At 46.7% G+C, this 27,807-nt stretch overlaps 1 protein-coding gene and 2 long non-coding RNA genes across 3 annotated transcripts in view; 1 reads left to right on the top strand and 2 right to left on the bottom strand.

The window, feature by feature from the left end:
• The window catches only part of LOC310669788, a 546,967-nt gene that overhangs the window by 477,104 nt on the left and 42,056 nt on the right, over positions 1–27,807 (bottom strand). The window lies entirely within an intron of this gene.
• EFNB1 (ephrin B1) overlaps positions 1–27,807 on the bottom strand; it is a 73,712-nt gene that overhangs the window by 33,044 nt on the left and 12,861 nt on the right. The window lies entirely within an intron of this gene.
• On the top strand, positions 421–7,948 carry LOC310669756. The gene is made up of 3 exons (XR_014507359.1): positions 421–874; positions 3,063–3,305; positions 7,414–7,948. It is a non-coding gene; the product is annotated as an uncharacterized lncRNA (long non-coding RNA).

The raw sequence follows: 27,807 nt of genomic DNA, 5'->3' as shown, positions 1-27,807 counted from the left end.
CTGACTGCATGTAAGATGAAGAGCAGGGTGCAAATTTTTATTTTTCCTCTTCCCCCCTCCTCCCTTTTTCTTGCATGTGGTTTTTTTTAAAAAAAAGACTGTAAGCCTGCGTGGGCAGGGACTGTCTCATTTTCACTGACTGCATGTAAGATGAAGAGCAGGGTGCAAATGCTTTGAATAAACAGATTAAAAATGCTTTGTTAACCCATGCATGTAGATGAAACACACTGGATATTCAAAAAACTCAGTCTAGAATGCCAAATGCAGGAGTTGCAACACTCACATCCACAAAAATTAAGACAAATTTAAAGTAATTGTGGAGAGTTATACTCTGCAGGGATTATATTATACAAATCCCACAGCCCCACCCCTTGACCCAAACCCGTGGGGCTGAAACACAAGGAAGGAGAGGATTCTTTGCCCACCCACCCAAGGGTGGGTCCTAGTATAAAGGATTTTTTAGCTGGGATTCCTGCATTGCAGGAGGTTGGACTAGATGAGCCTTGAGGTTGCTTCCAACACTACAATGTTTGTCTTCTGACTTTACGCATCACAATCCTGAGTCATTAACACCAGGGTTCTGTCCTGGGCCCAATGTGTGCACAATCTGAAAGAAGGAATTGAAAGCAACCAAGATGATAAAGGGTCTGGAAACCAAGCCTTAAGAAGAGGAAGAGTTGAGAGATCTGGCGATGATTAGCCTGGAGAAGAGGAGACTGAGAGATGGAATTACAGCCATCTTCGAATATATGAAGGGCTGCCCCATGGAAGATGGAGCAAGCTTGTTTTCTGCTGCTCTGGGAGGATCCGAACCAACAGATTCAAATGACAAGAAAGGAGATTCTGGCTAAATACTAGGAAGAACCTCCTAAGGGTAAGAGCTTTCTGACAGTGGGACAGACTCTCATGAGAGGTGGTGGGCTCTCCTTCCTTGGAGGTTTTTAAGCAGAGGTTGTATGGGCCACCTGCCAGGGATGCTTTAGCGGAGATTCCAGCATTGCAGACACTTGGACGAGATGGCCCTTGGGGTCCCTTCCAACTCTACAATTCTATGTTTCTGGGTCCCAAAATCTTTGCTCCAGGTGATAAAACTCTGGCAGAAATGAAGGGAATGTAGACTGACTTAAACGAACTGGGAAAAGTCCACTCAGGCTTCCGGACATCAAGTGCCACCCGCTTCAACGCAGGAATCCCAGCTAAAATATCTTGGAAAGACAGCCCTTAACCTTTCCTTAAAATTCTCCAAAGGAGGAAGGTGTGCCTCCTTCTTCAAAGGTTGTCTGTTCCAAAGTCCAATGGATCTTACTGGGTCAACATATTCTTCAAGCTGCCTCCTAGCAAAATTCCCTCATATGCTTATGTCCCCTCTCCCCCCCCCCAAAAAAAAAGGTGTGGAGGGGGGCTCCTTGCTATTGCAGTGGTACCTCGGGTTAAGTATTTACTTTGTTCCGGAGGTCCGTTCTTAACCTGAAACTGTTCTTAACTTGAAGCACCACTTTAGCTAATGGGGCCTCCCACTGCCGTCATGCTGCCAGAGAACGATTTCTGTTCTCATCCTGAAGCAAAGTTCTTAACCCGAGGTACCATTTCTGGGTTAGCAGAGTCTGTAACCTGAAGCGTATGTAACCTGAAGCGCATGTAACCCAAGGTACCACTTTTGGCCGGTGCTTGTGCTCAAGACCAAGAGCCCCCCTTCCTCCAAAGACTCCTTTGTGCTCAAACTTGGGGGGCGGGGGACAGATATGGAAGCCTCTTTCACCTTGGAAGGAGGTGTCTGGTACCAGGTGAGGTTTCCTACATTGTTCTTAGAGGTGTTTTCTGGTGGTTAAAGTGAAAGTGCCCCTTCTGAGACCACTGAGTTGAGTAAACAAAGAGAGCTCTGTTGGCCAAGGGGCCTTGGGGGGCAGGCAGCAGACACTCTTGCAGAGAAGGGGGGGGGAGCGTTAAGGGCAATGGAGAGCCTTGGTCGCAACCCGACCAAGTGGATAATAGAATCATGCCTGCATTGCATGGGGCTGGACTAGATGACCCTCAGGTTCCCTTCCAACCCTACATTTCTATGATTCTATAAAAGCACAGAAATTCAGATTATTCAGCTGTGGTTCTTGCATTGGAGAGAGTTGGACTAGATGGCCCTTGGGGGTTCCTGACAACTCTATGACTCCTCTGCTTGAAGATCTATACCTTAAAGCAATGGGTTTCAATAGTGGGTCCATGCAACCCGGGGCGCCAAAAAAGCGAGACTTCTGCAGTTTTGGGCACCGTGTAATCAAGGGGACGTGGGAGCACTGCCCAAAAGTTGCGCATCTCAATTTTTACACTTGCATTTGTTGGAGGATATGGTGGCACCATTCACATAAAAACTACCACAGAGATAATAGCATTTTAAAAAGTAGGGGGTCCATAGCTTGGCTTTTGAAAAACAGAGGGCCTACTGCCCTAAAGATAGCAAATGGGGCCCAAAAGCTAATGGCTTATGACCATCAGCTTCTCATGGGGGCTCAGGATGAAATCTCTGAAGAGCGCTGAGCAATTCAGCTTTAATCCCCACTCACTCCACACAGTGGTTTACGGATTCCCAGAAGGGGCTTAAGCGGAATTCGATCTCACAGCCTAAGTGCTGCATCTGGCTTGATAATCTGGGGACTCCCAAGGATATACGTTAACAGATTGCACTGGGACAATCTTGTCTCCATTAATAGAATCACAGAATTGTAGAGATGGAAGTGACCCCAAGGGTCATCAAGTCCAACCCCCTGCAATGCAGGAATCTCAGCTAAATCATGCATGACAGATGGTCATCCAACTTCTGCTTTAAAACCTCCAAGGAAGGAGAGCCCACCACCTCCCGAGGGAGTCTGTTCCACTGTCAAACAGCTCGTGCTGTCAGAAAACTCTTCCTGGTGTTTAGGCAGAATCTCCTTTCTCATAACTTGATGTCATTGGTTTGGGTCCTACCCTCTGGAGCAGGAGAAAACAAGCTTGCTCCATCTTCCATGTGAAATCCCTTTGGATAAGTGAAGATGGTAATCATATCTCCTTTCTTTCTCCTTTTTTTCCAGGTTAAGCGTGCACAACTCCTTAAATCATTCCTTATAAGGCTTGGTTTCCAGACACTTGATCATCTTGGTTGCCTTCCTGTGCACAACTTCCAACTTGTCAATATCCTTCTTAAATTGTGGCACCCAGAACTGGACCCAGGACTCCTGGTGGGGGTCTGACCAATGCAGATTAGAGCCGTACTGTGACCTTGGGACGCGGGTGGCGCTGTGGGTTAAACCACAGAGCCTAGGGCCACAGAGAAGGTAAGCGGTTCGAACCCCCGCAACAGGGTGAGCTCCCGTTGCTCGGTCCCTGCTCCTTCCAACCTAGGAGTTCAAAAGCACGTCAAAGTGCAAGTAGATAAATAGGTACCGCTCCAGCGGGAAAGTAAACGGTGTTTCCGTGCGCTGCTCTGGTTCGCCAGAAGCGGCTTAGTCATGCTGGCCACATGACCCGGAAGCTGTACGCCGGCTCCCTCGGCCAATAAAGCAAGATGAGCGCTTCAGCTCCAGAATCGGTCACGACTGGACCTAATGGTCAGAGGTCCCTTTACCTTGATCAGGACACAAGACTTCTGTCAAATACAGCCTAGAATAGCATTAGCTTCCTCTTTCCCCCAGCTGCATCACACTGTTGACTTGTGTTCAGCTTGTGGCCTATTAAAACCCCAATATTATTTTCACATGTCCTACTGGCAAGCCAGGTGTCCCCTATCTTATATTTGTGCAACTGGTTCTTCCTGCCTAAGTGCAGAATCTTACATTTGTCCCAACCAAAATTCGTTTTGTTCATTTTGCCCCATTTCGTATGTTCTTATGGATCCTCCAGGCCAGAGGCTCTCTCTCTATTCCTAGGATGTTTGGAGCATTTCACCACTGTGAAAACCAGATGCTGGGTTTGATGGGCCATTGGTCTATTCCAGCAGCCTCTTCTTACATTCTTATGAAACTGGGGAGCAGTTCCTCTTAAAAGCATCCTATTTCTATAGAATTCTTCCAATGCTTCTGCCTGTCCTTGGGTTCAGGATGCTGGGTTTGGGAACCACCAGAATGAATCAGAACAGCAACACTGTTTAATTTTTTGACTTCCTCTTCAGGCAGCTTGCTGGCTCCAAGTTCAGGATCTACCTAAAAAAAACCTTCTTATCCCCCTTTCCTGCCACCTTCTTCCTCCTCTGAGTCACAAACAACAATGGCATTATTTGATTTAAAAAAAAAAAATATTCTTGGAATTGCTACCTCACCCGCTGATTTTCCATCTTCCTCCACCGACTCAACATTAATCCTCAGTCCTGCTTATTTTAGGGTGCTAAACCTCCCACAAAAGCAGCCACAATCACCCAGCAGGTGACCATGTGTTTGTAATCAGCTCATGAATATTCACTGGCCTATTAGCATAACTGTACATCTTGGGAATATATTTCCTAATGGGAATGAGTTTTATAAAGGGCGGGGCGGGGGGAGATGTTGAATCAAGCTCATCCAACAGGAAATAATGTCTCCAGAGGCAGCCTCATATTTTATACGGCACTGTAAAGAGCTTCTCTCAGCATTTCATCAGCACCTGATTTGAACACAAAGAGCTGAAAGGCTTCTCCCATCCATTCTCCTGCATTGCAAAAAAGGGTTAAATCACAGCAGCAAATGCCTTCTGAACTAAAGGCTCCAACACATTATTTATGAGAGATGGCCCTTGGGGTTCCTTCCAACCATGCAATCATACAACTGCCTTTCCCCATTTGAACCAACCTGGACTCTGTGTTTATCATTTGAGGTCCGTCTCTGTGTGCCTCCTCTGCGAGAGGTTTGGAGAATGGCAACACAAGAACAGGCCTTTCCTGTGGTGGCTCCCAGTTTGTGGGATGCTCTCCCCAGGGAGGCTTGTCTGGCACCTTCACAACATATCTTTAGACACCAGGCAAAAACATTCCTCTTCTCCAAGGTTTTTGGCTATAGCCTTTAGAATGCGATGGGAAGGGAGAACTTTTGTTTGTTACTATGGTATGTATTTTTATACAGCCCCGTGATCTTCAGATGAAGGGAGGGAAAGAAAGAAAGAAAGAAAGAAAGAAAGAAAGAAAGAAAGAAAGAAAGAAAGAAAGAAAGACAGGCAGGCTTTGGAAGGTAGAGGATTCTCCTTCCTTGGAAGCTTTTCAACAGAGCTCAAATGCCCGTCTCTCAGGGATTCTTGAGCTGTGATTTGTATACTGCAGAGGGTTGGACTGGAAGACCCTTGGGGGTCCCAATCTACAGTGCTATGATTCATTTGAGGTTTTTAAGCAGAGGTTGGGTGACCATCTGTCCGGGATCCTTTAGATGTGCTCCCTGCATTGCACAGGGCTGGATTCTATGGCCCATGGGGACAATTCCAATTCTCCAATTCTAGGCGAAATGCTGCTAGGTGTGGCAAGACATGGACACCCTGCTCCAAACCCAGCCCTCCAACCCCAATGCTCCAATTGTCTGGGGAGCAAGGGTGGTGGTTAAATACTCCTCTATTAATAAAGTCCAGGGAGCTAAGGAGAGGCTATGGGGCTGCCTTTGTCCCCTGCTGCCCTCTCTACTCGACCTGGACCCCTGGACCCCTCAGAGACACACTTTGAGGCCATTCTTCCCCCTCCATGTTTTTTCACTTTTAACGAGGCTCAGAGACAAAAGGGGCCCACCTCCACGTCCTCCCTAAATGGATTTACAAGATGCATCAATGGGGCAGAAAAGAGGTTCCCTTGGCAACCCCTAAGCTCCCCCCTACACCCAAACTCAGCTCCCCTCCTCTTCTCAGCCCCAAACACAGAGATGTTTGGAAATCTGGGAGGAGGAAAATCCCTCGGTGGTTAAGGAAAACCTGATGCTTTGGTTAACCCCAGAAACCTCCCCCCCTCCCAATAAGCAGCTGCCATTTTGTTACTTGATTAAACCAACAATGCTCTCCATCCCCAATCACATTGGGGTCCCCTTTGTGCACTTGAAAGGCACCTCATTTAAAAGGGAAAAATAGGCATTGGGGGTGCCAGGATCGTCCTCGCCTCTGCCCTCCCCCTGCATGCCCAAGCAAGAGAATTCTGGGAAAGAAAGAAAGAAAGAAAGAAAGAAAGAGCATGAAGACCTCCATAAGAGCTTCAGTAAGAGGGATAACAGCAGTGGAGGTGGACACACAAGAAGCTGCAGCAACATATAGCAGTGATTCCTGCATTGGTGGGGTTGGACTAGAAGACCCTTGGGGGTCCCTTCCAGTTCTAAAATTCTATGATATACAGAAATTACCCAAGTGGAACACCCATGTGGAACAAGGGTTTGGAATTAGGGCCCAAGGGCTGACTTGTAAAGCCATTTCATGGAATCCTAGACTTGGAAGGGACCCCTAGGGTCATCTAGTCCAACCCCCCGCAATGCAGAGGGGAATACCAACTCAAGAATCACAGAATCCTAGAGTTGGAGGGGAACTGGCCTATGGGACAGAAGATTTGATAGGGGTGGCACATAACCCTTCACATAACTAGAGGGTCGTCAGATGGAAGAGGGGAAAGACTATCTATCTCAGCAAGGGTAGGGAGACCAAGGACCTAGGAGAGAAAGGGGCAGATCATGTTATTGGAGAAAAAATGACAAAGGGGATGCAGTGGTTAAAGCTGGGTTCTCACAAAGATAAAATGAGGAATGGAACCTGGGAGGGACCAAGGTTCAAATCCCCACTCAGCCATGAAGCTAACCAGGAGTTCTATTTCCAGGGTGGTGGCAAATCTTGTTTCTGGGCTTTGCATTGTTTTGTAGACACCACCAACCACTTCAGTAAAATTCACACGTTCAGAGAGGCAACCACACTGCAGATGACATAGATATAACATAGACACATGCAAACACGCCCTTCCTAAGCAAATCCAGGCAGTTCCCGATGTCATTCCAGAACACACACTCAGTAAAAAAAATTAAAATTAAGCCTTAAGGGCTTTCTTCTGCAAAGGACCAGGAATGAGACGCAGAGCGAGAGAGGATTCCCAGGCCAGGATCACACCCTCAGGCCACAAGCCAGTCAAAGCCTCTGGATAGCACAGAACCTCCCTGGGGACTGGGACCAGGGAGGAGAGACCAGCAGCTGCTTCAATAAGGCCTGTTCCTCTGGATCTTTGTGTAAGGCAAGGACATAAAAAGAGCCTAGATCAATCCAGCTGCCCATGTAATCCAGAATCCTCTTCTCACAGTGGCCAAATGCCCACAGCAACTTACATATCTGGGTAGACTGCTTCTGGGCCTGGAGGTTCCATAGCAGCACCAGAAGAGAGCTACTGGATCAGACCAAAGGGGCCCTTTAATGCAGAAATCACAACTAAAGAATACCTGACAGATCACCTTCCAATATCTGTTTTTTTTTCAGAAGGAAAAAAACCACCAATGAAGGAGAGATGAAGGTTGAAAATATTCCAAGAAACTTCACAAGATTATCTTCCAAGAGGCTGTTTTTGACCTGAAAGCAACTCTGCTTTGAAAACGATGCACAGAATTTGAGAAACGTATTTTTTTTTAATGACATAGTAGAGCCAAGTATTGGAGACCTCTGAATGTGGATTAAAAATTTTACTCCCTGGCAGGTTGCCGTCCAACCTCTGTTTGAAAACCTCCAATCGTATCACAGAATTGTAGAGCTTCATTCAGTTGCACACAGTGGCAGCATTAAGGGCAGGTGCTTCCGTCTTCCCATGGGCCTCTTAGAGCTGTGTGGGTGTCCTGGGTGTGGGGAAGGGTTTGGGTTTGACGAGGCAGCACTTTGAACTTTGCAAACAGGGTGTGAGCATGCAACGCATATATTACTGCAAGGGTTTGGCAACAGCATGCACAAGTCTTCAAAGTGCTGAAGGGCCATTTGATGGAGGACTGGAAACAGGTTTAAAAATAAAGCAGTGTGAACTTGATTGGCTGTGTGTCTCCTTTTCCAGACAAGCGTTGAGTAAGCCGCCTGAAGCTGGATCAAGACCAAGAGAGGACCAGTGCAGGCTTGCAAGCTCACACTCCCTTGGGGCTGGTTCCGACAAAGATCTGTACTCAGCCTTAGCAAAGCCTAAGTTGGAATGCTGTCCTCCCCAACGGAGTCAAAGAACAAGGGGAGAAAGCTGGAAAGAACAGCAGTATACTTGACTAGAGGTTTGGAGAAAGTGATGGTGTACACATTACTGAAGAAAAGCTTGCTAGATCAGGCCAACCGCCCACCTCATCCGGCATCCTCTTCTCACAGTATGAATACATAACTGTGGGGAAGCTGCAAGCAGGATTTGAGCCCAACAGCAACACTTTCCCCTCCTGTCATTTCCAGGAACTGATATTCAGAAGCATTGCTGCCTCCAACAGTGGAAGCAGAACTAGTAGCCATTTCATAGCCCTTTCTCCATGAATTTGTCCAATGGTCTTTTGAAGCCATCCAAGTTGCTAGCCATCACTTCCTCCTGTGGGGAGTTCCACAGTTTAACTATGTGCTGCATAAAGAAGGACTTCCTTTTATCCATCTTGAATCTTCTAACATTCAGCTGCAATGGATGTCCACGAGTTCTAGTGCTATGAGAGAGGGACACTAGACTTCTGTGGATACAGCCTAGAATAACATTAGCCTTCTTTGCTGCTGCATCACACTGTTGACTCATGTGAAGCTTGTGGTCTCCTAAGACCCCGAGATCGTTTCTGCATGTCTTGCTGTCAAGCTGAGAATCCCCTATCCTACATTTGTGTATCTGGTTTCTTCTGCCTACTTGTGGAATCCTCCCTCGGTGCTTGTTTTTTCCTTTACATCCCAGTCTGGAGAGGGGACTCTCCCTTCTTTAGCAAGTTCTCATCTGCATCCAGACTCATGAGTAAAGGGGAAAGAGCAACCTGGAACTGGTCCCACAACCGCCTAGTATCAGTGAAAGTGCTTACTCCAACGTAAGCTCAACAACACATCGGACACCCAGACATAAATAACCATCACTCTAAGTGCCTTGTGTAAGAGTGAGATCATTCACAGGATTTTTAAAGCACCTGAAATGTGCTTCCAGACTGGATTGCTGCAATGCACTCTATGTGGAGCTGCCCTCGAAGACGACTCAGGAACTTCAGTGAGTTTGAAGTCAATAGTCAACATTATTTTCTCACTGCATCAGCTGCAGGAGAAATGCCGAGAACTTTGTACATCGCCTTCATAGACCTGATGAAGGCCTTTGACCTTGTCAGCCTAATGGAGTTCTTGACGCTACTCAATAAGATAGGGTACCCACCTAACCACAAAAACATGTGCCGCACCATCCAATATGACGGGCCATCCTCATCCACCTTCCCTGTAAAGAGTGGTGTGGAACAGGGCCATGTTCTCGGCCCAACCCTCTGTGGAATATGCTTCTCCTTGTTGCTCTTACATGCCTTCAGCTTGACAGAAGACAGTTTGTACATCTATTCATAGAGGTTTGTTCAACATCTCTGCATCAAGACAAAAGTATGGCTGGTCCTTTTCTGAGAAATGTTTGCAGATGAAGCAGCCTTGGCAGCACACTCCAAGGAAACTCTACTGAGGCTTGTCAACCATTTTGCCCAAGCCTACAGAGAGTTTGGCTTTACCATCAGCCTGACAAAGACCAACATCGTCGTCAGCACTCCATGCATCAGCATTGGTGAACACATGCTTGAGATGATAAATGATGTTGTGCTTCTGGGCTCCACCATAATCAGCAGCCACTCCATCGATGATGAGCTGGACAAGAGTACTGGCAAGGCAGCTCTGGCAATGGCTCACCTCTCCAAAAGGGTATCGGAGAATGTGATGCTAATGACCAATACCTAGATGAAGGTCTACCAGACTTGCGTCTAGAGCATGCTGCTTAATGGAAATGAGTGGTGGGCAACCATCAGGAGCAATACCTCAACACTTTCCCCAAGATTTGGGGTATCGCATGGCAGGACAGGGTTTCAAACAAAGATGTGCTCTCCCAAGCCCACAATCCCAGCATGTTTACACTCCCGTCTCAGTAACATCTATGCTGGCTTGGTCATGTCCAAATGGAAGATGTTCTATGGGGAGCTAGCTTCAGGCACCAGGTCCATTGGCAGATCGCCTCTGTGTTACATAGATGTCTGAAAGCGAAATATGAAGGCTGGCAACATCAACCCCACCGTTTGGGAATCCCTTGCAGACAACCACAGTGCCTGGAGACAGACAGGTTGTGTGTCTGCAGCAGTGACCAAAGGAGGAATGACCACTGGGAGGAGCACAGACAGAAGAAACTCCATGGTGCATCTCTAATGCTGAAACCAGATGCCTTCATCTGCCCCAGCTGCAACAAAACATCTCTCTCCCTTATCAGCCTCTAAATTTGGCTTGAATCCTAAATACCTGAAGGTATTCCCTAAAGTACCTCTCAGATGCTGAGACTGGCAGAGCTAGTCTTGGTATCCCTCCACTGGGAGGGCTGGCCAGGGGCCTTCTCTGTGGCAGCCCCTGAGCTGTGGAACACCTTTCCCCCAGAGATGCATCAGGCACCATCATTGTACAGCTTTTGGAGAAAGATGAAGAGGCACCTCTTTACCCTGGTCCTTAAGGATCCTAAGAAGAGCAGCTGGATCAGGCTAAAGGGGGCCCATCTAGTCCAGCACCCTGTTCTCACAGCAGCCAACCAGATGCACATTATGGGAAACACACAAGAAACACCTGAGTGTAAAAGCAACTGCCCCCTCATGTGGTTTCCAGCAACTGGCATTCAGAAGCATCGCTGCCTCCAGCCCTGGAGGCAGAGAATAGCCACTCTGGCTAGTAGCCATTGACACCTGAGATGTGTGTTTTCATAACCCACCCAATTCTTGTGAACATAATGCGGTTTAACAGCTTTTAATTCTGCATTAAAAATTCTTGCAACCCACCCTGGGGCCCTGCTGGTGAAGCATAGGTTAATAATTCAACAGCAACAGCAACAATTGACGGAGATCCACTTGAATCCCAAGGTTCCTGGCACGCCGTCAAACACACTTTTTCTTAGACCTCCAAGCTGTGCAGTTGCTCTTTAAGACCTGCTGGCCAGCAGCCCCACTACTTTTCCCTTCCTCCCCAAGTGAAATTCCAGAGCGCAATCCGCCTCCCAAATAAAGACTGGTTCCCTTTCCAGCACCTACCAGGCTAATTTCCTGGCCCAGCTACCAAGGGCTAATGACCACCATTGTCCACTCCGGATCCCCAGATTCCGTTTGTTCAGTCCTCGGCCTCCAAATAACCCAGCAGTTAATTATTTTCCGGCCCCAAACAAAGAGCTTCGCCTCCTGAAACTGGTCCAAAGTCTTTAGCAGCACCTCAGAAGAAGGTGGCATGCTCTCCTTTGTTGGAGGCTTTTAAATAGACTTTGGATGGCCACCTGTCAGGGATTCCTGAGATCCACTGAAAGAGGTTGGACTGAATGACCACTGGGTCCCTTCCAACTCTACAATTCTCGGATTCTATGATTAATTGTAGGTTATTCAACAAAGGTTGGATGGCCATCTGTCAGGGATTCTTCAGCTGTGACTCCTGCATTGCAGAGGACTAGACTTAATTGGGGGGGGCACGCTCCCCAACCATACAATCCTATAACAGGAGTATGACCTCTCCACTCCACCTATCTCAGGTAATTCCCTCCCCCTACTGATCTCCCCCCCCCCAAAGGAGCTGGCTGCACAACGACCCTGCATGGAGTACAGCCCAATTAAGACTGGAGCCAGCTTCCCACCCCACCCCACCCTGACTTTCCTCCCAACGGGAAAGTGGGGGAGAAGTGGAGAGTGTCCGTCTGGCTCACCCCCTACCACATCCAGCAACCCCCTCACACACAAAAATATAAAATGGGCATGTCAATGTGATTATCTCCATCAATGGGTCCCCCATGCTGAGAATGAGGTAACAGGCAATTCAAAAGAGAGGCCTTTGTTAAGAGGTTTTGTGGGGTGTGGGGTTTAATGGGGGGGAGAACAAAAGAGGCTGATGAGAACTGACGGAAGCCTGAACAAAAACCGCCTGAACAAAACCCGTAAGGCAGCTGAATGCCGACATGGGGCGATAATTGGAAAAGTGAGACAATGAGGCGCTGGGCCTGGTTTTAAAGTCCCAGCCTGCCCAAGGAGGAGGTGGGGGTGGGGATAGGAGAAAAGACCCCAGGGCTCTGCTGAGATCGACAAGGAGGGAGGGAGCCCCCTACCCAAATACACAAAAGACTGGATTACTGCAAAGAGCTCTATGTGGGGCTTCCCTTCAGAATGCTGCAGGGTGATTGCTGACAGGAGTGAGGCCTTGTCAACATATGACACCTGTGTGCTCCAGAGATCTGCACTACTTGACCACTGGCTACCAGGCCAAGTTCAAGGTGCTACTGTTAGTTTATAAAGCCCTTAACAACTTGGGACCAGATTACACCTGTGCGATTGCCTGATCCCATATGTGCTCCCTCAACTGCTTCAACCAGTGGAACTGGCAATAGTACAGGTGCCACGTAATCCTCACTCTGCTTCTGTAAAGACCTGATCATTTAGTGCAGTGGCTCCTACACTTTGGAACTCCCTGCCTATTCATATCAGGTAGGCTGCACTCTTTTCAGCGCATACAAAAACACTCCTGTTTATGGACAAGCCTGTCTATAAACTTTGCTTACAAAGTTGATGCATGTCTTAAGCTGTTTTCAATCTATTGTTACTTTAACTTTAATGAGAATTAAATTATTGTTGTTGATTTGTCTTACTGATAATTCTGTTGTTTTATAGTTTTCTGTAAACCACTTTGAAGTGTTTCTTCTTTTTTTAATCAAGCGGTGTATAATTTTATGAAATAAATAAAGACATGAACGACATTTCTCCCCTGCAAATGGGAACTTGCTGAAGAAAGGAGATTCCCTACCCCAGACTGGGAAGGAAAGCAAAAAGCCAGCACAGAGAAGGGTTTTTGCACCTGGGCAGGAATAAATCAGATGCACAAATATAAGATGCGGGGCCACCTGGCTTGACGGAAGGACATGTGGAAAAGATTCAGGGGCCCTATTAGGCCACAAGGTCAATATATATGATTCAACAGTGTGTTGTATCAGCAAAAAAAAAAAAAAAAAAGGCTAGTGCAATTCTAGGCTGTATCATCAGAAGTGCACTGTCCAGATCAAGGCCAATAAAGTCCAACAGAAATAGTTGTAGTAGAAGAAAAATCTGATGATTCCAAAATCTGGCTACTACTGTCCCAAAGGAATTGACAGTATGCTCATCAAATTTTCAGGGGACACCAATCTGGGAGGGGTAACCAATACTGCAGAAGATAGAATGCGGACTCAAGATGACCTTAACAGTTAATAACAATAACTCTCCTTCATTGGAAGCTTTGAAACAGAGGTTGGGTGGCCACCTGTCAGAGAGATTCATGAGCTGTGATCCCTGCATTGTAGGAGGCTTCTCTAGATGACTGTTGGAACTCCCTCCCAACTCTACAATTCCATGACTCTATATTCTATAAGGGAAACCAGAAGTCCTCTTCTCTCTCCACCCTAAACTGCATCCAAAAGCACAAAGCTTCCCAAGCTCCCTGGTTATGCTTTCAGAAAGCACAAAGGAGAATGTGCTTTACGCACACGCACACATGTTCTGGCTCTTCTTGCAGGCTCCCCGCCAGAGAAAACCTTTCCCCGTCCCACCACCCAAAATTCCAAATGAGCATAGATTCCTTTGCAAAGCAGCAGGGCTCCAAACACCAGTTAAATGATCTGACAGAAGGGGATCAGGTTCCTCTGTTTGCATTTGGCTTATGAAGGCCTATGGAGCCCCTTCTCCAATGATTTTCGGGAGGGGGCGGGGAGGGAAGGTTAGATGGGAAGGTGGCTCAACCCAGCATGATTCCCACTCCTTACTTGACCCCCAAGAGAAAGCCAAAGAGGAAGACAGCACACACACACACACACACACACACACACATATCCAGCTTCCAAAGCAAAGAATTTCTTTGGCATCTAACGTCAGCATTGGCAGCTGAGCGCCTGGTTTGGAAGATGGGGTGAATCACGGCAGCAAAAGTAGTCGGGGAACTTGATTAGGATTCTAGTCTCCAAAGAGTATTGTGAGAACATAGAATCGTACCGTAGCAACTGACCCAGTAGGAACTGCCCAGTGGCTCATCTGGTCCAGCATCCCCTTCTCAGTGTCCAAATACCCCAAGCGACCTAGGAATCTATGGGACTGGAGATTCCACCACAGCAGGGGTTGGCAACCTAAGGCCCATGGGCCACAAGCAGCCCATGGGGGTCGTTTAACCGACCCCCGAGCCACCCGTTTGGTGAGTCCCCATGGCAATCGCATCTGCGCATGTGCTGACGGCGAAAACTGTGGGCGCGTGCAGTATCCGGCCCACGGAGGGATCTCCGCTGGAGTGAACCATCCTAGGCAAGGTAAACCTTGCCGACCCCTGAACCACAGCATCGTAACAGACCTGCAGAATAGGGCATCCTATTTTCACCATGGCCAAGCAGGAATTGAGCAGAAAAGCACTCTCCCCTCCTGTGGTTTCCAACAATTAGCATTGCTGCCTCCAAGCTAAGATGTCCAACATAGCCCTCCCCTTCCTCATCCAATCCCCACGACCCTGTAAGGTAGGTTAGGTTGGGAGGCAGTGACTTGCCCCAAGTTCATACCTAGTAAGCTTCATGTCCAACTGGGGATTTGACCCTGATCTCCCATGTCGAACCTAGTCCAAAACTCTGACCACTATACCACACACTCTCTCATTTTACCTCTCGTTGTTGTATGTTATTTTAAACTACTTTTAACACTGCACTGCCATGAAACATTTAATGTAGCAGGGTGACAAAATTCACTGGAGTCATTTACAAAAAAAACCAAAACTCCAACAGCCAGCTGCGGGGGGGGGGGGGGCAGTGTTAGAAACTCAATATATTTAAGCTAATTGCCAAACGGCACCTTAAATCTATGTGTTACAGCTGCCAGAATGAAATGTCTTGATGCTATTTTCCCCCTGGTGAAATTTGTTTTTGTTCATTTCATTTCCATGCCACTATAAAGAAAAAATCTCAAAGTGGTTTATAACACATTAAAACACCAAATCAAACCATTCAGAATATTTCAAGGTAAATATTTCAGTTCCTTCTGTAAATGTCATTTTACTTTGTCTATACTGGACCATATGTCAGGAGTGCTCTGATGGTGTTTCCTGCTTGGCAGGGGGTTGGACTCGATGGCCCTTGTGGTCTCTTCCAACTCTATGATTCTATGATTTACCTAGTTAATTTATAGAGCTGCCCCATAGCATAAATACCCTAGGGAGTCACTGTGGTTGTAGTGGTTAGTGTGTTAGACTAGGACCTGGGAGATCAGGGTTCAAATCCCCAGTCATGCAGCTCACTGGGTGACTTTGGAGTGAGTTAGTCACAGCCTTGTACCCTACCTCAGAGGGTCATTGTGGGATTTAACCTGGGGTGGGGTGGGGTGGGGTGGGGTGGGGTGGGCTGGGGGGGATGAACCCTTTACTTCTTGGAGAAAACAGTGGGGTATAAATGCAATAAAAAGCTATTCTGCTTACCTGCTTAAGAAAGCTGATGGAGATGTCAGTCACCAATCCGGCATCCAGAGATCTCCATGTGGTCGCAATTGAACCCGCACCAGTAGCAAAATGCACCTGGCGCCTGGCTAACTTCAAACACTGGGGAGGAGATCCAAGTGTGTGCCCCCCACCCCAAAAAATCTCCTTGCAATTCAACAGGTGGGAGAAAGCGGCAGGATGAACAACTCCCTCTCTAAGAGCAGACCATAATACCCCTTTTTGTCCCCTCCCTGAAGTAGCTTATGGTTTCTGATTTGGGAAAGGAGGGAGGAGAGAAGGGAAGGGAAGTAGTGCAGAATTCAGATAGGAGAAATGAGATTTATTCCAACTCAGGGGAGAGTAATTTGACTTTTTTGGCATGCCAAAGTGTCTTCCCCAGTTCTGAGGCTTCTCAGAGCCTCAATGGGGAAATGGGGTAGAAACCTTTTTTTGCTTCTGCATCACACTGCCGACGAAAGTTAGGTTTGCATTCCACTAAGACCCCCTAGATCATCTCGATCTCCCTCCAGTGTTAGAAATTTCCCACGTGCCAGGTGCATTTTGCGACTGGCATGGGTCCAATTGTGACCTCATGGAGATCTCTGGGTGCCAGGATGGTGACTGATACCTGCATTTGGCAGGCTCCTCCAATTTTCTTAACCAGGTAAGCAGAAGAGGTTATTTATTGCATTCCTCTCCCACCTCTTTCTCCAAGGAGTACATGGTTCAAGCCTCTCCCTACAAAGACCCTATGAGGTAGGTTAGGATGTTGGGAGTGGCCCAAGGTCACCCAGTGAGCTTCATGACTGAGTGGGGACTTGAACCCTGAACTCCCAGGTTCTGGTCCAAAATCAAATCACTACACCACACTGGCTTCCTGGAGTACTTCTGCTATGTGGCAACTATATAAATTAAGTAGTTAATAAATAAGGGAAAGCAAATTGTCACTCAGATATGCTCCTTGAAGCTTGAATTTGTTTTATTCTGGATCGTTTTGTTTGATGCTTTAATGTGTTGCAAACTGCTTTGAGTTTCTTTCAAAGTATATAAAGTGATATATAAATGAAAGAAGGATTTTCATCCATGGGGAAATGATGCCTAGACATTCCATTGTAGTGACCATAACTTAGGCTTAAGGTGGCATTTGGTGATTAGTTTATGTACCTGAGTTTCTAACACTGTCTCCTTCCTCTAACCACCTTGCAGCTTGTCAATATCCTTCTAAGGAGAAGTAGGGTAGCCACCTGTCAGATTCTTTAGCTGTAAATTCTGCAATGAAGAGGGTTGGACTAGATGACCCTTGGTGTCCCTCCACAATTCTATGGTTCTTAAACTGGAGTGACCAGAACTGAAAATAGGACTCTTTAAGGACTTGGAGGTTAAAGCCACCCAAAGTGCAGATTCACAAGAAGCCAGGAAATCTGGTTCTGGGTTTAGCACACATATCAGGTGCATGGAAACCTTAGCAACAGTGAATTGACACATCGCAAGTGGCAGGTTATTACTAGAGAGGACGCCAAACATCCAGATTTCCTAGCTGCTCTTTCCTCTGTCTCCCCAAGCAAGTGTTGGGAACTCTGGAGGAGGCCAAAAACCTTCTTGTTTGTTTTGGCAGAGACAGGCAGGAGGCACACAAGCTGCTGATCTAGTCACCATTTTGGCCTTCCCAGAAGACCTATAAATTCATACTGAGCTCCCTCAGAAAACAGGGGTCACCCGTCTTCCTGGAGGGTGGCCAGGCATCCCCAATTGCAAAAAACAAAAACCTTTCTCCTGCAGCAGAAAAGGGCTTGATTCCTCAAGGATACACTGAACTGGCAAGGAAATAAATACAGCCTTTTTCACTTAGCAAAGATTATTCATACAATCAAATTTTTTGGCAATGCACCCGTGGCTTCAGATTTCAGCCTCCTGTATGTCTTTTGTTTCACTCACTGCGATTTGTGATCATGTGACAGTATCATAGGGTTCTACATGTGGAAGGGACCCCAAGGATCATCTAGTCCAACCCCCTACCTTGCAGGTATCACAGCTACAGCAGCATGACCACATGGTAGCACTGAGCAATTGCAAATCATATCTGGGTGTGCCATCAACCCCTCCCAGCCATTTGGCTTGATCTTTGGGCAGTCCTGTTCGGTTACCAGGTTCCATTCATTGCTTGTTTCATTCATTCACTGGGGGTTCCTGGATTGACATCACTCCATATGGAAAGGATTTGTGGGTCTTCTGGTAGACCAAAAAACTTAACATGAGTCAACAGTGTGATGCAGCAGCAAAGAGGACAGAGGAGAGGGCTATTGATGGATGCTGTCCATGATGACTGTGCTCAGCCTCTACAGTTGGAGGCAGCAATGCTTCAAAGTACCAGTTGCTGGAAGCCACAGGAGAGGGAAAGGGCTCTTCATTTGGGTCCTGCTTGTGGGCGTCGCACAGGGATAAGTGTGAGAACAGGATGCTAGACTAGATGGCCCAGTGACCTGATCCAGGAAGGTTTGCCTTATGTTAGCTGTGATTCCTGCATGGCAGCGAGTTGGTCTGGATGACCCATGGGATCTCCTTCCAGCTCTCCAGTTTTTGATTCTTACAGCATTTGTGCCCCACTCTTCAGCCAAGAAGGCTCCCAGAGGGCCTTACATGCCATCAAAACAGGCTTACAATCAAAAAGACACACAAGGGAAGAGAAGACAAAAATCAAAGTTCTCCATATGTGATCCAACCAAGGGGCTGCCCATTCAGCTATAGGGGATTTCTTTTCTTTCTTTCTTTTCATTTTAGTGCCCAGCAACAGATTTTAAAACTGACTCTCACAGTTCAAAATAAAACAAGCAAGTATTCCTATAACCTCTGTAAGGCAACAGTTGCTGCACCTGCAACCATTCAAAAGCTCAATAAATCCAGCCATAAATACAGATTAAAGGACAGTCAAAGGGAAAAACAGCAAACGGCTTTGAAGGCTCGTGAAATGGACTGTCCAGATAGTGAATCACTCTCCCCATCTGGCAATGCTGAACCCTGATGGCCACCTGTCAGGGATTCTTGAGCTGTGATTCCTGCACTGCAGGACTTTAGGCCACATGACCCTTGGGGAATCCCTTCTGACTCTACAATTCTAGAATTCTATGGAGGCGCTGAGTAACCATGTGCCTCAATATATGTGTAAGAAATAAAAACATGCAATAAATTTAAAAAGCACTTTGTTTCAGGGCGTTATTACGGACTATTCCGCTTCCCCGTGTAGCCGAATTTAAGGAAGGAAGCAGGGGGGAAACCTCAGGTCGCATTTCTGTTCTGCATTCTCTTGAGGCAAACATAAACAGGGTTGTTTTTCTTTTTGTGAAATTTTCACATCTGGGTAAGCATCTTTGAAGCCAGTGTGTTATAGTGGTTAAAGCATTGGACTAGGACCTGGGAAAGACCAGGGTTTAAATCCCCACTCAGCCATGAAGCTCACTTGGGTGACTGACCTTAGGGGCCAAATCACTGCCCTTCTCTAACCTCCCTCAAGGAGCTGTTGTAGGGAGAGAACTAAGTATGCCACCATGAGCTCCTTGGGAGGGAAAAAGGTGGGATATAATTGCAATGCAAAGAGTCCGTCCACATGAGTTACAGACAGTGGTCCTCAAATCAATGCTATTAAATATACTGGGCACTTAGAGCTCAGGTCTCTTGCCCATTTTCCCCATCTAGTCCGGCATCCTGTTCTTACAGTAGCCAAAACCTCTAGGAATCTAGATATTAGCAACTGGTATTTGGAAGTATTTACTGCCTCTGACCATGGAGGCAGAGAATAGCTATCCTGGCTAGAAGCCAACAATAGCCCTCTCCCCACAAAACTGCCTAATCCTTTTTTAAAGCCCTACAAATTGGTGGCCACCCCTGCCTCCTGTGGGAGAGAGTTCCAAAGTTTAATTTGAAGTGCTTCCTAGGCTGGATTCAACCAGAGGTAGTGAGTGGGAGGGAGAGAGGGAAGGGAGGGGGGGAAAGAGAAAGTGGGAGACAAAGAGGAAGAGGAAGAAAGGAGGGAAAAAGAGAAAGAGAGAAAAGAGGTTTCCCAAAATGTCCGCCACCACACAGAAAACAACTTTGCATGTCAACAAACCCAGCCTTCTGTCGCAGCCGTGAACTGGGAGGATTTTCTCCATGGCAACCATTTCCCAGGAGAGGCCTTGTGAAGTGGAGGCCGTGACCATTCTGAGCTTGCCGTTTGCAAAACCTGATCCCCAGCAAGCAAGAGGCTCCTTCCGGTCCTTGCAGGCGCCGCTGCTGGCCCTTAGCGAAGATCCTTACATTCCCTTTAAAATCGGCTCCTTCAAGACTGGAATACCTCTGCTTACGTATCCCTCTAGATATGTAAACTATGGGTTGCGCATGCGCAGAAGCGCTCAATTATGCCGCGTGCATACGTGCGCAGAAGGGCACCTCCGGTTACGCACTTTTCAGGATACGGCCATGCCTCCGGAACGGATCCAGTCCATAACCGGAGGTACCACTGCTCTGCAATGGGCTCTTGGTGGGGCTTCTGTCATGCTGGATCTAGAAGCGGCAGCCAGAGCAGGATTCTGCAGCCCAGTTGCTGCAAGGCTTTGTTGTATATATAATCCCTATACAGTACTCAAAAGATCTGCACTGGTTCTCCATTTGCTACTAGGATGAGTTCAAGTGGTACAGGTGGCGACCATTATGCATGGGGGTTCTGTTCCTGACCCCAGTGCGCATCAGCGGAAAACACATAAGCCACACACACACCCATGTTCCATTCCACCCCATCCCATTTTTGGTCCACTTCATTGTCGGCAGCAACAAGTGTGTGATTGCATACCAATTGGACATGCATAAAATGGTCACTGCCTATATACAAAGCCCTTAATAATTTAGGACCAATTTACCTGTGACATTGCCTTACCCCACTGGAGCCCACAAAACTGCAGCAGTCCTTTACAGGTACCACATAATCCCCATTCCACATTTGTAAGGACTCAACTCTTTTATAGTGCTGCCACCTACACTGTGGGACTCCCTGCCTTTCGATGCCAGGCAGACACCTTCACTATACCATTTACTGTTTCTATTGTTGTTGGCCATGTTTCTAATGGATCTTTCTCAATATCATTTTAATTTCTATTAGTGTGCAATTACATTTCAATGTAATTTCCTGCGTTTTGAGCTTCTTCTATTTTATCTGGTATTAATAGTAATAGTAATAATGATAATAATAAATCAATATTTTAGTGTGGAAGCAGCCAAACTTTGGAACTCCCTGCCTATTGATATCAGGCAGCCACCTTCACTGTACACTTTGCAATGCCTGCTAAAAACATTTTTTGTTTAAGACAAACCTTACCCTGTTACCTGGAATGCCGATGTGTGTTTTTTTAGTTTAATTGAATGTTTCAACCATTTTTACCAATCACCCTATTGATTTTTAGTCTTTTTGCAAACCGCTTTGAGGTTTTCTACAATCAAGCGGGGCTTAAATTTTATGGAAAGGAATACATTTAATTGGCAATCACGACGATGAGAGCTATTATTGGCTCCGACTGCATCTGCTCAGTTTCTTTCAGCGGGAGAGTCTCTAACCTGCCTCTACCTCTGTGGGGTCTATTTTTAAACCTCAGACGTCCTTTCTATCTGAGTGGGTTCAGCAGATCTCCAGGGAACAGGAAAATGGGATTGCTGAGCTTGTAAAAGACAAAGACAAGACTCGCCCTCAGAGAGACAGCAGAAATTAGAGGTTAACACAGTTCTCTCCTAACCAACCCAAACCAAAAGCATTTGGAGAGGTTCCAAACAGTTCCAAGCAAATACAGATATCCATGTGCAAATACTTACAGTGTTAAAACAAGAAGGATATTGATAAGCTGGAAGGTGTGCAGAGGAGGGCAACCATGACGATCAAGGGTCTGGGAGCCAAGCCCTATGAGGAATGGTTTATCTGCGGGTTCTGCATTGTAGGGGGTTGGACTACTAGATAACTCTTGTGGCCCCATCCAATTCTATAATTCCATGAAAGAGAGAGCTGGACATGTTTATTCTGGGGAAGAGCTGGCAGAGAGGGGATATGAGAGCCACCTTCAAATATCTGAAGGGCTGACACACAGAATATGGAGCCAATTTAGAGAACTTTTTTATGCCTTTCCAATGCTTAACATGGATCATCACAAATCTATTGTGGGGGAAAACCCAAACAGAACAAAAAAGTTTCTTTTAAACGTTTATATTTTTTATATGCACTTTCTGGCTAATTGTTTTCTTTTCCTATTCCATGTTTCATTTGTATAATAAGCAGGGCATAGTTGCTTGGAGTGGGGCTTGTACATCAATACAAATCCCACGTAAGGGTTTTTAGCTGGCCTGCATTTGTTGGGGGACCTGGGGGGAATTCACTCGGGCCCAAACCCACCCTTGGGGGCCCTTAGTGAGAATGACCCTCCCCTGGGATCTGTGGCTCCTCAAGGAACAGGCTGCTTGCTGATGCATTGAGCTGAAACAGCCTCCTCCTGCTTCAATGTAGTTTCCAATTTTTATTCCTCATTCTAAAATAAGTGACTCATTGGCCATGTGCAACGCTCAAAGCGAATTCCAGGCTTGTACTGGCACGAAACATTCATTAAGCAAATCAGAGAGTTGCAGATTCAGCATAAGCAATGTGGGGATAAATTTCTAAGTGGAGATACCCAGGTCAGAATGACCCACAGGGACCTCCAAGCCCAAATGGAGCGAAGGAGTCCCAGACCAGAGAACTGGGCTACAGCTCATCCAATTACCGTATTTTTCTTAGTATAAACGAGGTTTCTTTTTATAAATAACAAAAAAGGTTTAAAATTGGGGCTCGTCTTATACACGGGTAGTGCTGAGGGGTGTTTTCTTAATTTGGAGTACCCAAAAATAGGGGGACGTCTTATACATGGGGGTGTCTTATGCATGGAAAAATATGGTGATTTCAATAGGGGCAAATGCCAGGTTCTGCATGAGCCAACAGCAAAAAAAGGCTCATGCAATTACAGGCTGTATTAACTGAACTCAAGTGTCCCGATCAAGAAAAATCACAGCACCACTCTATACTGCTTTGATCAGACCCCACTGGGAGTGCTGGTTCTGGGCACCCAAAATTCTAAGTATCGTAGAATTGTAGAGTTGGAAGGGACCTGAGGGTCATCTGGTCCAACTCCCTGCAATTAAAGCATCCTTGACAGATGGCCACCCAACCTCTGCTTTAAATGCTCCATGGAAGAGGAGTCCACAACCTCCCAACGGAGTCCATTCCACTGTCAAGCGGCTGTTACTGTCAGAAAGTTCCTCCTGATGTACAGTTGGAATTTCCCTTCTTATAATTAGGAATCCATGGGTTCAAGTTACAAGGAGGATATTCAAGAAGCACGTTGGCAAGGTTGATTGTGTGCAGCAGAAGGCAACCAAGATGATCAAGGATCTGGAAACCAAGACTTAGACGGTCAAGCTGTGATTCCTGCATTGCAAAGCATTGGACTAAGATGACCCTCAGAGTCCCTTCCAGTTTGTTTTCTGATGCTCCATGGTAGAAGACCCAAACCAATGGATTCAAGTTAAAATAAAGGAGATTCAGACTAAACAAGAAGAACTTTCTTGATGGTAAAATCATTCTGAAAATGGTGTGTTAAGGATATTCAGAATTATCGAGCATTCAGAAGCATTCCTGCCTCCAACTGTGGAGGCAGAGTATAGCCACTGTGGCCAATAGAAATTAATAGCCTTCTCCCCCATGAAGTCTGAGCCTGCTTTAAAGCCATCCAAGTCTGAGGCCGTCATGAGCTCCTGCAGAAGTGAGTTCCGCAGTTTAACTAAGAAGTCTTTCCTTCTAACTCTCCTGAATCGCCCAACATTCAGCTTTGATGGGTGTCCACTTTCTCTAGGCCACGGATAATTTCATAAGCCTCTATCATGTTTGCCTCTTACTCATATGGCCTCTAAACTAAAAAGTCCCAAACAATGCAACCTTTCTTCATGCACTGCAACTCTTCTTTTTTGGAAGTTTTTAAGCAGAGGTTGGGTGGCTGTCTGTCACAGGGGAGTCACTCCGTCCCCTTGACAGTTTTGGTTGCCCTTTCCTGAAACTTTTCCAAATATCCATTTTGAGGTGACATGACCAAATATTCCAAACACACCAAAAAATATTTGTATAATGCATTGCGATACTGGAAGCTTTATTTTCAATTCCTTCCCTAATGACCCCTAGCACCAGGGAGTTTGTGCCCATCAAATAAAGGGGACCCGGAGTTGCCCTATTATCTCCAGGTTTTGGGGAGGGAGGGCAGCAGCACCTGGAGTGGGGGGAGGAAGGAAGAGGGAGCAGGCCTCATCCAATCACATTTGCCTCATAGACAAAGAAACGAGGTCACACAAGCTCGGAGCCTCTGAAAAGGAAAGGGAGTTCATTACTTGTCAAGCCCTTTTCAATGGGGTGGAATGTGGGAGGGCCCCCTTTTCAAGGGCCAATCCATCACCCAGAGCTGGGGGGCAGGGAGGTGAGAGAGAGGAGGCCTTTGCAGAAAACACACCACCCTGCCAGCCTTGACAGCTGGGGAGTAGGGATGCTCAGAGTGCAGATACAAATCCAGGCTTGCAGGGCAAAACATATTCTGGTGGGCCTCGAGGGAGAATGGCCCAAACCATGTAAATCAGTGTGGTCCGACATGCAGCCTTCCGCAACATTTGATGCCCCCCTCCCTCCTTCAAGCTGCCTTCCCAAAGCCTGGTAAGTGGGGCAGGCTCTGGGCTTTGGAAAGGAGGTGGAAGGGTGTCAAATTCTGGCCACTCTCCAGCACCACCAGCACCACCATGGTGCAACAAGGCAGTGTGCAGCCCGCAGGTTCTATGATGAAGTACTCTTGTGGCCTAGTTGTTATGAAAATGTGGACCACCCTAACCTAGAAGATAGAATTGTAGAGTTGGAAGGTAACCTGCAATGTTCATCTAAGTCCGCTCCCCTGCAATGCAGGAATATCAACTAAAGCATCCATGACAGGTAGCCATCCAACCTCTGCTTAAGAATTTCCAGCGAAGGAAGGCGCACCACCTTCCAAAGGAGCCTGTTCCACTGCCCAATGGCTATTGCCCTCAGAAGGTTCTGCCTAACGCTTCGTTGTTTGCAGTTGGTTGGACTAGATGACCCTTGGAGGTCGTTTCCAACCCTAAAATTCTTTGATTCTGTGCAACAATTCTAGAGTGTTTCTTTGCAGGGGGTTTAAAGCTCTTAAAGCAGAAATACGATCCCACTGGGTGGAAAAAAATAATAATTGCTGGAATGAGGAAGGCTTCAGAAATTGAGAGGGGAGAATGAGCAATGCGTTCAGCAGACTAAGCAATCCAGCAGGACCCTGTTAAAGTGGGAAATGATCTGCAATAATTATTCCAGTCGTCTCTCTGGAACCAAAGTCCTGCTCAGAGAGAAAGAGTCTGAGGGCAGGAATGGATCAGGGACACTCTACAAGTTTAGAGGGGCTGGAGGCGATCCCAGAAGGTATATGGGGATGCCAGCAGCAGGCTCCCAGGAAAGAGTGGGGCCACAGCAGGCTGGCAACCCCTTGTGGAAAAACGTTCAAATTCCAACATGCCAGTATTCAGGTAGGGGCTGGAAGGCAGGTGGAGATGCCCCCTGATTTAGAGTCTGCTGGATCAGACCAAAGGGCTATCTCAGCTAGCGCCTTCATCCCACAGCGCCTAACCAGACAGATGCCCTTAATGGGAAACCCACAAGCAGGATTTGAGCGCAGCAGCACTCTCCCCTCCTGGGGTTTCCAACAATACGCTGTCTCCATCTTTGGAGGTAGAGCACAGCCATTGTGGCTATTGATAGCCCTCTCTTCCTCCATGAATTTGTCTAATCCTCTTTTAAAGCCATCCAAGTCGGTGGCCGTCACTGCCCTCCTGCAGGAGCGTAACTAAGGAAGAATTTCTTTTATCCGTCCTGAATCTGCCAACATTCAGTTTCGCTGGATGTCCACGAGTCCTGGCGTCACGAGAGGAATAAAACATTTCTCTCTCCAACTTTCTCCAGGCCATGAATAATTTTATACACTGCCGCCATATTGCCACTTCCCTGCTTTTCCTCTGAACCGAAAAGTCCCAAACGCTGCAATCTTCCTTCATCAGGGCATCACTCCAACCCCTTGATCATCTCAGCTGCCCTTTTCTGAACCTTCTCCAACTCTGCAGTGCAGCTGCGAATTCCTACGTTGCAGGGGGTTGGACTAGATGAGCCTTGGGTTCCCCTCAAACTCCACAATTCTATTATCCTTTTTGAGGTGAGTTGCCCAGTACTGCGCACAGTAACTCACAGATCGGATTAGGGGTTTCTGAACTTTCTCTCCCCGCCCCCCCCCCCATCACAGCTGGGTAGGAAATCTATAACTGGTTTTATCCTGGACTTCGCCTCCAAGATCATTTCACTGACACTCACCCTAAGTGCGTCTGCCTACTTTGAAGTATTTGGCAACAGCTACGCCGAGATACAACCTTTATTGCATTTCCTATGAATCACTGTAACTGCATATATATTTTTCGCAACAAAAGTAATTTTATGCTTTTTACCCTTTGCGGAGGGGGGGTTCTTCCATTTTTAATTGGGTGAGCTTTCTTTCAAGTTACTGGTTCAGTCTCCCATTTCTTCCTTCCAGATATATTTTACTGGCAGACAAAAAAAGGACTCTGAAAGCAGGAGTTGCCGGGGGGGGGGGGCGACCAGATGCAGATTCATTTCAATAGCCCAGACACAGTGTCCTACCCTGTAGAGGAGTCGTTAAGATTACAGATAGCCAATATCATACAATTTCAGCACTTTAGCTCAGAGAAGAGCTGAGAGGTGATATCATCATCATCATCATCATCTATTTCTTTATCCCCTGCCCTTTTTCCTGAAAGGAACTCAAGGCGGCTTACAAATAAAATAAGAATAGCTAAAAACACAGGGAAGGAGAAGCAATAATTTAAAAACACTTAAACATTAATATAATTAAAATGACATATATAATTTGGAATAAACCGTATTGCATCTAATATAGATATAAATAAAGCTCTATTAAAAACATATAATCACAATAAAAGCAGCACAGCACCAGGCGTTTCACTAAAGCAGCCAGTCCCCAAGCAGGCTGTTGAAACAAGGTTTTCACCTGCTGGGAGAAGGATAGCAAGGAGGGAGTCAGTCTGGCTTCTCTGGGGAGGGAATTCCTAAGCTGTCTAAGAGGAGCCACCAGTGAGAAGGCCCTTTCCTGCAACACCACCAAGTTGAGGGTGGTGGGACTGAGAGAAGGGCCTCCTCCAAAGCCCAGGCAGATTCATATGCAGGAATACAGTCTTCCAGGTAACCTGGACATAAACTATAGATATAAGCCACCTGAAGATGGAACAAGCTTGTTTTCTGAAGCATCGGACGGGAGGACCCAGATTCAAAAACAAGCAGATTCCAACTGAACATTAGGAAAAAACTTTCTGAAGGTAAGAGCTTTTCCACAGAGGAACACAGTCCCTTGGAAAATACTGGACTATCCCTCATTGGAGATTTTTAAACAGAGGTCAGTTGATCTTCTGTCAGGGATTCCTTTAGATGTGATTGCTGAATTGCAAGGGTTTGGACAATTCTAAGATCCTTTTTAGGAAAAGAGAAACCAGCCTCCAGGATCACACTTTCCTCCTACCACTTTTAGCTGCTTGCACATTTTCAGGAGCATAAGCAAATTATGGGGATTCCTGAGTTAAGGGCAGCTTTTCAGTGCTGCCTCGCTGACAAGGCAGGCATCTGTGTGCCTTTCAGTGGCCTCTGGTCAAGCTATTTCTGCAGGGCAAAGTCTTGGCCTGGGGGGAGGCTAAGACAAGCTTGTACAAAAGAGCTTACTGGATCAGGCCAGCGGCCCACCTACTCCAGTGTCCTCTTCTCACAGTGGCCAAATAGATGCCCCTCGTGCAAAACCCACAAACAGGATTTGAGCACAAGATTCACTCTCTGCTCTTGTGGCTTTCAGCAGCATTTGCTGCCTCCAACAGTGCAGGCAGAATAGGTAGATATCCTGGCTAGTAGCCACCAATAACACTGTTCTTGAATTTGTCCAATCCTCTTTTAAAGCCACCCAATTTGGTGGCCTTCATTGCCCCCCGTGGGAGCGAGTGACGTTGTTTAACTACATACTAAGTGAAGAAATCCTTCATTTTATCTTCCAACATTCAGCTTCTTGGGATGCCAATGAATTCTGG

Source organism: Podarcis tiliguerta, assembly GCF_965153285.1.
Source record: "Podarcis tiliguerta genome assembly, chromosome: Z".
NCBI classification, from domain to species: Eukaryota; Metazoa; Chordata; class Lepidosauria; order Squamata; family Lacertidae; genus Podarcis; species Podarcis tiliguerta.
This window is presented reverse-complemented; position numbering and strand designations above follow the sequence as displayed.